The sequence below is a fragment of the Typopeltis vanoorti genome, chromosome 3, assembly GCF_054136105.1.
Source record: "Typopeltis vanoorti isolate ZY-2024b chromosome 3, IOZ_Tvanoo_1.0, whole genome shotgun sequence".
Taxonomy (NCBI): domain Eukaryota; kingdom Metazoa; phylum Arthropoda; class Arachnida; order Uropygi; family Thelyphonidae; genus Typopeltis; species Typopeltis vanoorti.
Window position 1 is genome coordinate 177,075,960 of NC_143551.1, and position 13,689 is coordinate 177,089,648.

At 35.9% G+C, this 13,689-nt stretch overlaps 1 protein-coding gene across 4 annotated transcripts in view; it reads right to left on the reverse strand.

The window, feature by feature from the left end:
* Window positions 1-10,565, reverse strand: part of LOC150108767 (tetratricopeptide repeat protein 33-like) — a 110,129-nt gene extending 99,564 nt beyond the window's left edge. For 2 of the 4 annotated variants that reach the window (XR_016550681.1, XM_090416231.1), the window contains exon 1: window positions 10,448-10,487. The gene's annotated coding sequence lies outside the window, so the exon portion shown is untranslated. Of the gene's footprint in view, window positions 1-10,247; window positions 10,277-10,447 lie in introns of those variants that run through there. The other 2 variants (XM_090416232.1, XM_090416234.1) reach the window with 2 other exon arrangements.
* Window positions 10,566-13,689: the final 3,124 nt, after the last annotated feature.

Below are 13,689 nucleotides of genomic sequence, written 5' to 3' on the forward strand. Positions count from 1 at the left end.
CTAAAACATGATCTTCCTATTAGCAAGCCCATGCTGTCCATTAAGGAGAATTCTACTACCGTCCACCTAGTTCTGAATCCTTGTCCTCACTAGCTTCTCCAACACCTTGATCACAACTCCAGACAAGCAGATTGGTCTTATCAACCCCTTTATGAAGCAGAACAATTTTGCCATTTTTCCATTCCTTTGGGACCTGGGCTAGTCTAAGACTCATGTTGAAAATGTAAGTTAAAGACGTTAACTCCCTAGAACATTCCGTCAAGATACACAGTGATATGGCCTTGTTGACATCAAGTTTACTCAATTCCTCGTATACTTACTGCTCACTAACCATCAGTGTTCCCCCCCCACACACACACGCCCATTCCCACTGCTCTCAAGTTCTGCATTATGTTACAATCACAAGGATGGAATACTTTAATGAACTGCTCATTTAACATCTCTACTATATCCTCCTCAGTGTTTATCATACTCTGATAAGCATTCTTTCTTTTACTGGCCACATATTGAAAAAATTTCCTAGGTTTCTTTTAGCATCATTTGCTAACTGCTGCTCATACTGCACTTTTGCTATCCTTACCAAATGAGTCACTTTCTTTGCTTGCTCTTTGTACTCAAGTAACTGATTATCTCCACTCATCTTGTGCCACCTCTACAATGCCTTTTTCTTCTAGATTGCACATTCACCTCTTCAGTCATCCATTTTACACTTACCTTATTTAATCTCCTTTGGAATACACTCAGTCATTGCCTCTGCCAGATAATTCTTGAGTAGAGACTAATCAGCACTGATTTCCTTCTTATGCAATTCCTCATTCTATGATATTGCTGCAAGCTACCTCCTGAGTTTGCCATAATCACCTACCTTATAGTTCCACATATAACTTTTTCTCACAAAAGTCCTGATATGGCTGATCACCACTTCAGTGATCACTTTCACCAACTGGAGGACGATGTGATACTTCATTTACAACAATATCTTCTGATGAGATAATGAAATCCAAGACCCTTGATCCATGTGTGACCTCTGTTACTGCTTAAGGTTCCTCAAAAATTCAAGAAATTCATTCTCTTTGGTTTCTGATGCTGTCTCTTCATCCCAGTCTATATTATCATACTTAAAATTTCCCATAATGATCACCCTTTTCTTATTAGCCAGACTAATTTGTGTAAATAAACATTTCCTTCTAACTACCTTTCACATTACCACATCCATATTACTAAACATTTCATCCTGTCCACCTCACACCATACTGCTTCAAAACAACTGTCAGTGTTTTCTCTTGGCATCTCCACCCTAGATGAGCACAACTCCTCTGCTATCATTAATAGCACTCTTCCCCACCTTTAAGCTTTGTCTTCGTGAAAGACTACATATCCTTCCATTACTATTCCTGTCAGAATGTCATCCTCGTTCAACTATGTCTCTTATACAAACAATTTTTGGGCAAATGAATTCTATCAATGCTACAGTTTCATACCCCCTTATTTCGGATACTGCTAGCATTTGTAAACATAAACGGTAGCTAATTTCTGTTTCTATAACAAGTTCCACTAACCCTACTTCTCGGACATGATCCCCCCCCCCTCTACATTCTCCACTTCTGTCTGTCATCACTGATAATACACCTTCTCCAGACAAACATCACTCCCACATCCTTGACTGTCTTAATCCTTTTTTGCACACTTCAAACACTAACTTCTGAAACCATCATCTACACTTTTTGGCACAGTATTCCCCTGTCCAATCTGCATTCCTTCTCTCTTATTCTCTTCTCCACTTGTACCACTCGCCTCTCAATTCACACAAAACTTGCCTGCTTTACTCTCCTGCTCTTCCACAACACCTCATGCTTCCTCAGAGCTTACATTCAATTTAGTCATTCTCTCTCTTGCAGCAACAGTTTTTTTCTAACTGACTCATACCAGATCCACTCAAATGTAGCCCATCTCTTTTAAACAGCTCTATACACCTCAAACTCATCTCACACATTCACAAAATGAACTCCTGATAAAATCAGGAGTTCATTTCTTCACTTCACTAATGAAATTAATTAGATAAAATGGAATTAATCAGAATTCTGATGAGTCTGAATCCAGGGATGAATTCTGACTTACTGTTACTATTACTTCACCAAAACAAACTTTTGTTCACTTCACAGATCAGTTAGGTTTCAGGAAACACAGACCAAAGCAATAGCTCTAAAATTATATTATATTCTTAATTTACACGGCAATACCAAAGGATCTAAGATCCATATAATCTAACCTATTTTCACATTTGTTAAGATGCTATTTCTTTAGTACAGAATAACAGCATGAGAAGCCTGAATCATCATTATCAGTTGGTAAACATTCATGTTTGTATCAAGTTTTCATTCAGTTACCCAAAAATTCTTGCATACTGTCATGTCTCTGAATCTACTTTATGTACTTATGCAGAAGAGAAGTAATAAAAATGTTTTACATCTGAGACAATGAGGAGCAGTCTCAAGCTGCTGACACTGTAGGCTAAGTGGTAAGTGGCACACTTACCACTTGGTCTCACACTACGCACTGAAATTCTTCCATCTTGAGATATTCACAGAACTGCTATGCCCATGGTGCTAGAGCAGTTCAGTGAATATCTCAAGGTGGACGAAGAATTTCAGTGCATAGTGTAAAACCACCACCCTGCTTACTGGAGGCCTGAACTGGCTTGTAAAGTTCCATATTTGGTCTCTAGAAGAAAACTTGCAGTTATCTAACTCTTAGCTCACCCATGGTACTAATGCTATTGTACTACAAGCTAACAGCTTTTTTAAGTGAGATTCACATTCACAAAACAAAACAACAACCCTGCTGTGTTTGTAAATTATTCTAATTTCCGATTCAAAATTTTTTCCTTGTCAACTATTAAAAGATTGCCACAAACACAAACAATTTACACCAGAGGGATCTAAACTTACAGCATGCAGGTTGAAGGCCAGAGATGTTATTCACTCAGCAGGCCATTTAAACATGCCATCTACATACATAATAATATCTCAATCCAGCCATCTATTCATGTGCCATCTCCTATCTAGGAGGTTGACTACCATGATGTTATTCATGGTTAACTATGAGCATAATGACATGTGGTGAGGACCCTATCTCTTCTGCATATTGCCGTAAGTATTCATGACTGTAGCCACGTGTGTTCACAGGGCTGGTTTGCCTGTTCTGAGGGACGAAAACCCCGAGTTTTTCTTGCTCAGTGTTATAATTAATATGCAGCTTCATTGTGTCCCCACTGTTTTCGTAGCCAACCAGGGCAAACAGTGAAAAGTACTACTGGAACAAGTTCCAACTCAACATCTAGAACAAGAAGAATAAACCCAACATCAGAAGAACTGAAGATAGAAACCATTAATATAAGAAGTATTAATGGAAATAATATCTACCTTGCAGAAGAATTGGCAAAGTACCACATAGACATAATTGGCATTACTGAGAAAAAGAAGAGAAAAACAGGTGAGATCTTACTAAGTACAGGATATATTTTCAGGCAATAATGATTAAGGAAGGAGTAGCAATAGCATTCAACACCAAATATGAAGATAGACCTTGATTGGAAGGCAGTTTCAAGTAGTTTCAACCACTTAATTGTGGTCAAAACAGGTTTTTCCATGAAAGAAATGGAGGAATTTGAGTGATTAAAACAGGCAGCTGATATAAGGAAAGTGGTCCTTGTATGAGATCTGAACAGCAGAGTAGGAAATGAACCCACCAGACATACAGGAACATTTAGGAAAAATTTGGAGAAAAGGGCAAAGCTAATAATAATGGTAAGTATTTACTGGACTTCTGTTCAGGACAGACTAGTCATTACTAACACCATGTTTCAACATAAAGATGACATGACAACAAGTTCACATGGAGAGAAGACAAGAAATAAGAAAAGCATCATTGACTACGTCATTGTTGATAGTGATATCTTCATGCTCGTTCAAAATACAAGAGTGTACAAAGGATCTGAAATTAGAAGTGGCCATTACTTAGTACTAAGCAGGATAAAAATGGATATCACATTGAAAAGAACAATATGTAAGAAAGTTTTAAAAAGAATTAAAGTTGAGCAGCTTTTACAAGTAAATTGTAGACTCGACTATACAAACATTATTGAAGAAAAAATGAAACAAATTGAAAACAAGAACCGAACCTTGGAGTCTCAGTGGCAAACTCTGAAGACATTGATTGATTCATTTAGGGAGGTATGTGGTGAAGTTATCTGCAAGGATAGAAAAATAAGAACATCACAACACAAGTTAAAGAAACAGTCCTGGAAAAGCAGAAAGCATACCAAAAGTTAATAGCAAAGAAGTCAGCAGATGCCCTATAACAGGGGTGTTCAACCCGTCGATCGCGGAGCAATTTTTGGTCGATCTCTTGTGTATTCCTCCTTACAAGTGAATGAGTAAGAGTGAATACGATTATAAGCAAAGTGTAAAAACTCTATTGTAGCTTAAATATTCCAAAGCACATTACATCAATTTTTTACTTAGGTTAAGTCCCATGTGAATATTGTAAAAAAATAAACTTTGTCTCGGTATAGTTTATTAGATGTTTTTTGTAAATAACTCTTTTGAAGCTAACTGTATATACTGCTTTAATAAGAATATGTTAGTGTTAAAAACAAAGGCAATGTTTTTGTCGCCGAAGCTGTACATGGCAGCATTAGAAAGATTGTTACTGAAACTTGTATGTATGAGAAAGGCTTGCAGGCTCGTGTAAACATCTCCGAAGTCAGTCAGAAAGAGTTCAAACAACTTTCCGATGGCAGGAAACTTACAATCAAAAGAAAGCAGAGGAGAACAAAAGGCATGCCGAACTTAAAACTTAAGATGAACGACTCATACCGATTCTTTGGGGGTTGCCAAACTTCATGCGAGGTCTCAGAGGAGGCCTAATAAAAAGGGACTGAAGCAAGCAGAAGGGGTCCTGGTTCCAGAATTGCTGTCAGAGAGGAGGCCGCCCGGTCCAGAGTCACCGTCAGAGAGACTGCCCGGATCCACGTTGCTTGAGAGAGGAGTTTCACCGCTTCCAGAAAGGAGCTTCTCGGTTCGAGACGTCGCTAGAGAGAGAGAGACTACTTCCAGGCTGCAGACAAGGTTTCAAATTGCTGAAAGGAAGAGTTCCAATTGCCGGAGAAAAGTTTCCAGGCCAGGTTAATGTCAGACATTCACCGATATTTATTAAAATTTTTTGAACAAAATCAAGAAATGCTTTGCTATGATTTAAAAGAATTTATTCGTGAAATAGAATTAGTTGAGGAAGAAATAAATTGAAGATTAAGATTTTAATAAAACTGAAATGATTACATCTTTTATTAATAATACATTTCAAGAAAACTTGAACATCACAGAAATTTGAAATAAAATTAGTGGGATGTTTAATATAAACCAAGCTGAAGTAGAACTTGAGATAATAAACATTCAGAATAGTTTACATTTAAAATCAATAAACAATGAAGTCATTTGGAAGTATGCACATGAAAAGTTCCCAATATTAACTGATATTGCACGAAAAATTCTGTAGTGTTTCGGATCGACATACTTGTCAGAATCTGCTTTTTTCAAATATGACCGTCATAAAAAATCAATTAAGAAACCAAATTACAAATGATCATTTGGATGATTGTCTGCGATTGGTCACTTCTTCATATCAACTTGACTATGAAAATATTGAAGTCCAAACAATGCCAAATTTCGCATTAACTTTTTTTTTCTTTTTTTTTTAATTAAGCATTTCCTGTAACTTGTGAGTTTGTAATCAATCTGTTGTTTTTTCTAACTTTGGTTTTCCAAAATAAAGAAATAAATATTTTATTCCAATATATTTGTTTTTTTTTGTTGTATTAAAATAATTAAAAGTGAAAAATAAATTTTTTAGTTGTGTATTTTTTTTTAGTTGTTTATTTGTGCATAAACAAATATCAGGTTGGGGGAACGTGATCTATATAAGAGAGTAGATCGGCGAATAACTTTTTATAGAAAAGTAGCTCACATAGTAAAAAAGGTTGAACACCACTGCCCTATAAGAATACAGAGAAAAATGTAAAAGAGCTAAGCTGTGTATAAAAGTAGCTAAATAAAAGTCATGGGAAGACTTTGGTAAGAATACAGAAAATAAGTATCAGGAAGGTGATAAAATGTTCTGGAGACTTAAAAATGGAGGAAAGAGTACTGTAAAAGGAATCAAAGATGATATGAAAACTGAAGATAAGGATATCCTAGATACAAGGCTGAGACTGGCTGGGAGTTGATCTGCAAAAAAGGAGACCTGGATAAGGTTATGGTAAGAGATGCCATGAAGAGAGTGAATATCTGCAGTGAATTTATAAGAACTAGTTAAGAAAAGGTTGTAAACATTGAAAGAATTATCATAAATTTTCTCATGTTGGCAGGTTAATAATTCATCCTTTCTTTCATGATTAATAATTCATGTCAGATCATGAATGATTGCAAAGAATTCAGCTTGCATTCCAGCTTGATCTGTGAAGTTAGAGAAAGGAACAGTTTGTGTCATGAATGGTAAAGCCTCCTAGGAAAATAATCTATAAATAAACTTTTAGAGATAAGTGGTCAAAGAAAGCAGTATGATTGTCTGAATTAGGATGGTGGTAAAGGCCACAAATGAAAGCTATAATGAGATAAGAAAATCTTGAGTCAGAGAAAATTATAAAGCAAGGATTTCAGGTTTAATAAGCTTTAGCAGAAAATGTCTCATTTTACAAAAGCAGATGTTCCTCCTTTTTTTATGGAAAGCATCACCTCTCAGGTCGTTGGTTCCAGTCAAAAGAATTATTTCTTTCACCTTCCCTTTCTGCATTATTAATTTTTGCACCAGAGAAACAAGATTTGGTAGCACTTTTATGAAGTACCCTCCTTATTATTGAATTGCTGTAAAAAATTATCAGCTTACACTCTTCTTATTTATTCTTACAATGCTGGGGAAGAGGAAACTAGGTGAGATTTGATTAGGAATAGTAGATTGGATGTTTGATGCCTGGTAGCATACATCACTGCTGTTTATGTTGATGCCCAGACATCAGAAATCAATGTGGGAAGTGCTGTTTATTGGATGAAGTTCTAGTGTTATTTTGGCTTTTGTGTACACTTTTGGTATTTTGTGCACTTCGTTCTATTTTTTTTTTTTTTTTTTTGTGGAGAAAATTAAGACCCCCCCCCACAGTGATACTAGTATTTGTTTTGTTATCTTTCATAGTTGAGTTGGTGCAAGAAATGTATTATAGCAGAGACATAAAGAAGAGGTGAGAGACCTGTCCATAACTCCTAGGCAGAAAGTGCTCAGACTCCAAGCATGGCCTTGACAATGTGCCATACATACTGCTTTACTCAGACTCCCTCTATACATGACATGGCAGGATCAGTAGCAGCAAGATTATTCACCAACTGATTGAGAAGCCTCCAGATGTGTTACCATTGAGTTCATTCTTGTGTACTATCAGTGGCTGGCCTGGAAAAACTACTTTACTGCTATACCCTCAAATGAAAGGATGCTGGCTCTCTAAGCATGTGAAAAAGAAAAAATGAAATATGCCATTTATCTGTGGAATAGATAAATAGTGATTTATCTTTTTTTTATAATTTTTAAATAGTGATTAATTTCATAAAATTAATTAGTGACAAATTAAATTTTGTCACTAATTAATTTTATGAAATTAATTAGTCAAATTTTTAATGAAATTTCATTTAAAATGAAATAATTTGAAGTATAAGTCCCCTACTTATGCAAATTTTGTCCTAATGCAATTATATGAACCCAGTAGTGAAACACTGATGTCAACTCTGTGAGGAAGGTGTACATAATTATTTTATTGTGCACAAAGAGATAATTACTTTATGGATCTAGCAGATTTCTGATGGTAACTAAAGACACTGATTACCTCATTCAATTCATCTTAAATACAGGTATCCTCTCCCAGATTTAATCTAATTTTGTGCTGTTGTGATTTCACACAAACATAATCAATCCAAAGGAGCAAAAGCAACATCTCACCGAATGGGTTACTAGCCACTGAAAATTTCCATGTCTATTGCATACACTGCCCATGGATCACTACATAAAATTGTAAATATTTGTAAATATTGAAAATTATTATTATCTTAGACCTCCAGGGAGTCATGGACTTATTGAGGGAGGCTCTAAATCACCTAAATCAGCTATCATACTTTCCATTAAATTCATTTACACTAGATGCACTTACTACCCCTAATGGCAAATTATTCCACTCACTCACTGCTCGCTGGAAGAAAAAACCAGCTCTTATCCCTTTCTTGACTGTGAACAGATTTAACTTTCACGGATGCCCCCCCCACCCATGTTCTCTTCCCACCTTCCATATAATGAAAAATTTCATCATAGAAATGCTATAACACCCATTCAAAACTTTATAGACCTCTAACATATCACTCACTCTTTCTCCTGTTAACCAAAATCTGCAAACCACATACTCGCAATCTGTCCTCATAATCTAAATCCCATAATCTGGATATAATCTTTGTAACTCTTCTTTGCACCAAAATTCCACAACTTCTTTACCTTAAAACCCAGGAGACCAAATCTGCAGACAATAATCCAGGTGTGGTCTTATCAAAGCCTTATAATGAGGCAAAATGACTTCCTTATCCTTTCCTTATATTTCAAAGTTTGCTTCAACATCATAATAATCCTCCAAGTTGTATTTGAACTTTTGCTATGTGACCTTTGAACTTTAAATTCTTATCTGCCAATACACCAAGATCCCTTGCCTCTACAGTTTCTTGTAGCATAAACCTGCTAATATAATATGCCGCTGGAACTCTCAGTAAGTGTAAAGTAATGCCAAAGTGCATTACTTTACACTTACTAACATTAAACTGACAGCCATTTTTGTTTGCCCAGATTTCCAGTTTATTCAAATCATTTTGTAATTGCTGAATATCGGTAGCATCCCTGATTGTCCTGCTTATCTTCGCATCATCGGCAAACAATTGCACATCTGATGATAGACCCTGCCTGATGTCGTCAATGTAAAGATTGAACAATAATGTTCCAAGGACTGAACCCTGAGGTACACCACTGGTTACCTTAAATCTAGCAGATTCACATTCACACCTACTGTATACCACTTTTTGATATCTGTCAACCATCCGCTGATCCAAGTCAAGAGATTATATTCCAATCCCATATTCTCCAGTTTATACAACAGCCTTTCGTGTGGTATCCTATCAAATGCCTTAGAAAAATTCAACATTATCATTGTGTAACCATTCCCTTTATCCAATTCGGCCGTAACATTGTTATAAAATATGAGCAAATTTCTAAAACATGACCTTCCTTTAGTAAACCTATGGTGTTCCTTGCAGAGCATAGCATATTTGTCTAGCCATTCCTGTATGCGAGTTCTTCCAATTTCTCTAAAATCTTCACAACCACACCAGAGATACTAATAGGTTTTGCCATAAAAAAATGTATGGCATCATAAACTGATGCCATACATCAGTTTTTGCACTACCCTTGTGCAACAGAACTATCATACATTCCTTCCATTCCTGTGGTATCATTCCTGAGCTGAGACTCAAGTTTTATAAATGTGTGAAAAGCCTAGCCAATTCAGCTGAACATTCCTTTAGCAAACAGGCTGATATTCCATCTGTCCCTATTGACAAATTCTTATCCAGGTTATGCACAGCTCTTCCAACCTCATTTTCATGAACCTCTAACTGCTCATCCAATGCAGCAGTAGCACTGTGCACCATGCTATATACACCCAGTTGATATATCTTAGCAAAGTGAGCACTCGTTAACAATCGCCTTAGCTTCCGACACTTGTGTACCATTTCAATTCAATAAAGTTATTCTTCCACATTCATTCTTTCTTTTGCTTGGATTGCATGACCAATTTCTTTTCATACTCCGTTTTAGCTTTCCTCGCAATTTATCATTTATTTTCCACTGCTAATTGAGAAATAGGATACCAATCATGTTTATGTGTTCACTAGATGCCATACAATCACAGCTAGATGTAAAAATAATCTGCAATACACAAGTATGTAATGCAAAAGCTGTTAGCTCTTCAAATACAATGATCGTGCGAAACAGTCCTGAAATAAAATGTGAACATTGTATGACTACGATTAATTTCAAAAAAAAAAAAAAAGTCAACATAACTAGTTTTAGCTTCTGATCTATAATTTTAAATCGGTTTAGAAATTAAAATTTACAGTGACTTCCAGTTGCGAAGCGATACGAGGTGCCTCTTCACGAGTGTCGTGAAATGACTTAAAGGAAATAAGACCCAAATTTATTCATTACTGTTGTTCCATATTTTCTTTCACGACAAATAATTACGAAAAAATAAGAAGCCTCAATTATAAATTTCACACGAAGATATCTAAAACATAAGCATAACAAATTAACTTGCCTTAGCGCTCATCCCAACTATTTAAATGGCTTTACTGATCTCTAGTTACTGCCCTCTGGTACTGAAGACAATTTCGATAATTACCATTTTTAATAGAAGTAATAATAGACGTTTATGCTCCAGTCCAATCACATGAAGAAGATGGATATTGTTAATTTCTTGAACAACTGGAAGAAGAAATCAGGCGGAAAAGTACAAGAGATATCCTGATTATTATGGGAGATTTTAATGCAAAGATCAGTCAGTACTCTAAAGCAGAAGTAATGGGAAAATTTGGATATGGAGAGATGAATGAGAGAGGACTTGATTAATTTTTGCAAATTAAATAAATTGCAAATCACAAATATCTTATTCAGGCCACAACACAATTGTGTTGTGGCCTGAATGTTTGGTCTGGACATCAAACAATGAAATCAAAAACCATATAGACTATATATGGTTTCTGCATTTTTCCATTTCTTGTTAAATATCGTTAATAAGAAATGGAAACATTCCTTCCAAAATGTCAAACCATTTAAAAAGATTGACATGAATACAGACAATGAGCTACTATCAGCCAAACTGAAAATCAGTTACAAAAGAAAGAATAAACCACCAAAATCAAAAAGGAAATAGACATATCAAAACTCGATGATAACTATCAGAGAACATTGAAAGAAATATTAAATAATCTTTATTATTATTACGGGCAACTCCAAGGAATCGATAGACTCATGGAGGGAGGCCCTAACATGTCAACATTCGACATTCCCACAGTATCTATCATACCTCGTCTTGAACTCATTCACAGCCATGGCATCCACAACAGACTCTGGCAGCTCATTCTACCCATTCACCAATCTCCAAGTAAAAACCTAGCTCTAACACCCTTGCTAACTACACTCTTGCCCAGCTTCCATGTATGGCCCCTAGTCCTCCCACCACCAGTATTATTCTCAAAAATATTTTCTGAATTAATCTTATAGAAACCCTTCAGTAATTTCAATGTCTCAATCATATCACCCCTTTTCCGCCTATCAACCAATTTCTGCAACCCAGAAATCTTCAACCTGTTCTCATAAGGTTCATTCCATAGACTTGCTATCATCTTGGTCACTCGTTTCTGGAAAGAAACGAGAAAGAAGAAACCCTGGCGCCCATATCGGGGCACAGTAGTCTAGATGGGGTCTTATCAAGGCTGGACACAGAGGAACAATAACCTGTTTGTCTCTGCTCGTTAAAGTATTTTTCAGGAACCAAGTGATTTGATGAGCTGATTTAGCCACTTTTGCGATGTTCCCCTAAACTTCAACTCCCTATCCACCATCACTAATAATCTTGCTTTAGATACAGTCTTTGAGTCTTGGAAAAAAGCTGTCAGCTTTTCAAAGATATGATCTAAACGAAAATAGGAAACAATAATATAGAACAAGCAGTTCAATTACAGGATCAATGAAGTTTTAAACTTTTTTCGAAACCATAAAAGACAGAATTAATAATAGATGGATAACAATGGGCAGACTACAAAAAATATCGAACAGTAAAAGATTAAGCAAAGAACTCAAATTAAAGATATATAAAACAATGATAATTCCCAAGGAAATCTATGACTCAGAATGCTGGATCTTAAGAAAAAAAGAAATGAATAAACTCAAAAAAAAAAAAATCAGCTAACGCCTTTTTATTCCCGTATATACGGGAGTAGGCGAGGCCATTTAGCCTTATCTAACTTTTGGAGACTGAGTGGGCAGTTCAATCTCCACTGGTACCCAATCAGAGACAGATGGCCCAAGGCTATCACTAATTAAGCGGTACGCAGTGAAGAGAGACGGTTCAAATGTGCCGCCATCTCGTGGTCTCTAACCCTAACACAATATATTTAATGTCTGAAATAATGTGGGTTCTACGGTCGATTTTCTTGAGTTTACAGGACGAAAAACCCGAGTTTCCGGGAGGAAAAACCTGCTTGCCCGTGCCAGAGATCGACTAACTAATACTTTTGAAATTAAATGCCTAAGAAAAATCAATAGAACAAACTGGACAGAAAGAAAAACAAATGAAAAAGTCAGAGAAAAGCTTTAATTTAAATAAACAATATTACAGCACCAAAAAAAGGGCCAACTAAGCTGGTTTGGACATATTTCAAAAATGAACCCAGAAAGACTACCAAACAGATTATTAATGGTATAATTGAAGGACAGCCAGGTAGTAGAAGAAATGGACGAAGAAAGAAATGGATTGAGAACATTAAAGAAAATGCTCACTTAATCTCCATAATAGAACTTCATAAAAAGACATCAGACAGAAAGAAATGGCAAAAATTGTCTTTGAGGAACGCAATGCGCCATGATTGGATGAGAAGAATACCATATTTAGCCTACATTTCACACACACACACATTCTAAAAATTAATAAATAAAATAAAAAGAATGACCTTCCTGCCACAAGAGCTGTACATATATTTATGTGAGATTCTATGATCCTGCCAGACGATGCTTAATCTTGAATCTGCACTTTGACCCTCTATAGCGCAAGATTTCCCTATCGCATTATGTCCCATTCAATATAATAAAATATGCCGTCTCTACAGTTTCCCCAAATTCTGTAAATTATTCCAACCTGTTACCTTCTTATCTATGAAGCTTAATTTCATACAATTCGGTTTCCCTAATAGCTAGGTCATTTTCCTTGGAGACTAATGTTCACAATTCTGAGATGTCCCTTTTTGAATTCCACAGACAAACCTGAAAAACAAACGAATGTTTGCTGTAAGTACCGATTTAAAACAAATCATTCGTCTTCCATCCAGGATCACTGAATATCCTTGCCACAAGCTCAACACCCTGGATTTTTTTTAAACATGCTCTCCTTAAAGACATTCTATTGAGATGACTGTTTGTCTTGGTAATTTAGATCATAATGTCATGTAAGTTTCAGCTCTTGTGAAACTTCTTCCGAACAACTAAAGCCAATTGAGAGAAATTATTTGATATTTATTCCATGGTCTGACTACAGTTTTCGTTCTTCAGATCAACATACTTGTTGACATAAAATTTATCCATGTTGAAATGGTGTTACAATCCTTACTAGATTCAAAAATGACAACTTACTCCATGCCATGGTTTTCAAAAATGTATACCAGAGAGGTCCAAGGAAAAAGAAAACTGCTTATCGGAAGTAGCTTGAGAAAAGAACCACACCATTACTTGCAATGCTAAACTGAAGCCCACAATACTTTCAAAAACTTGATTAGAATATCTATA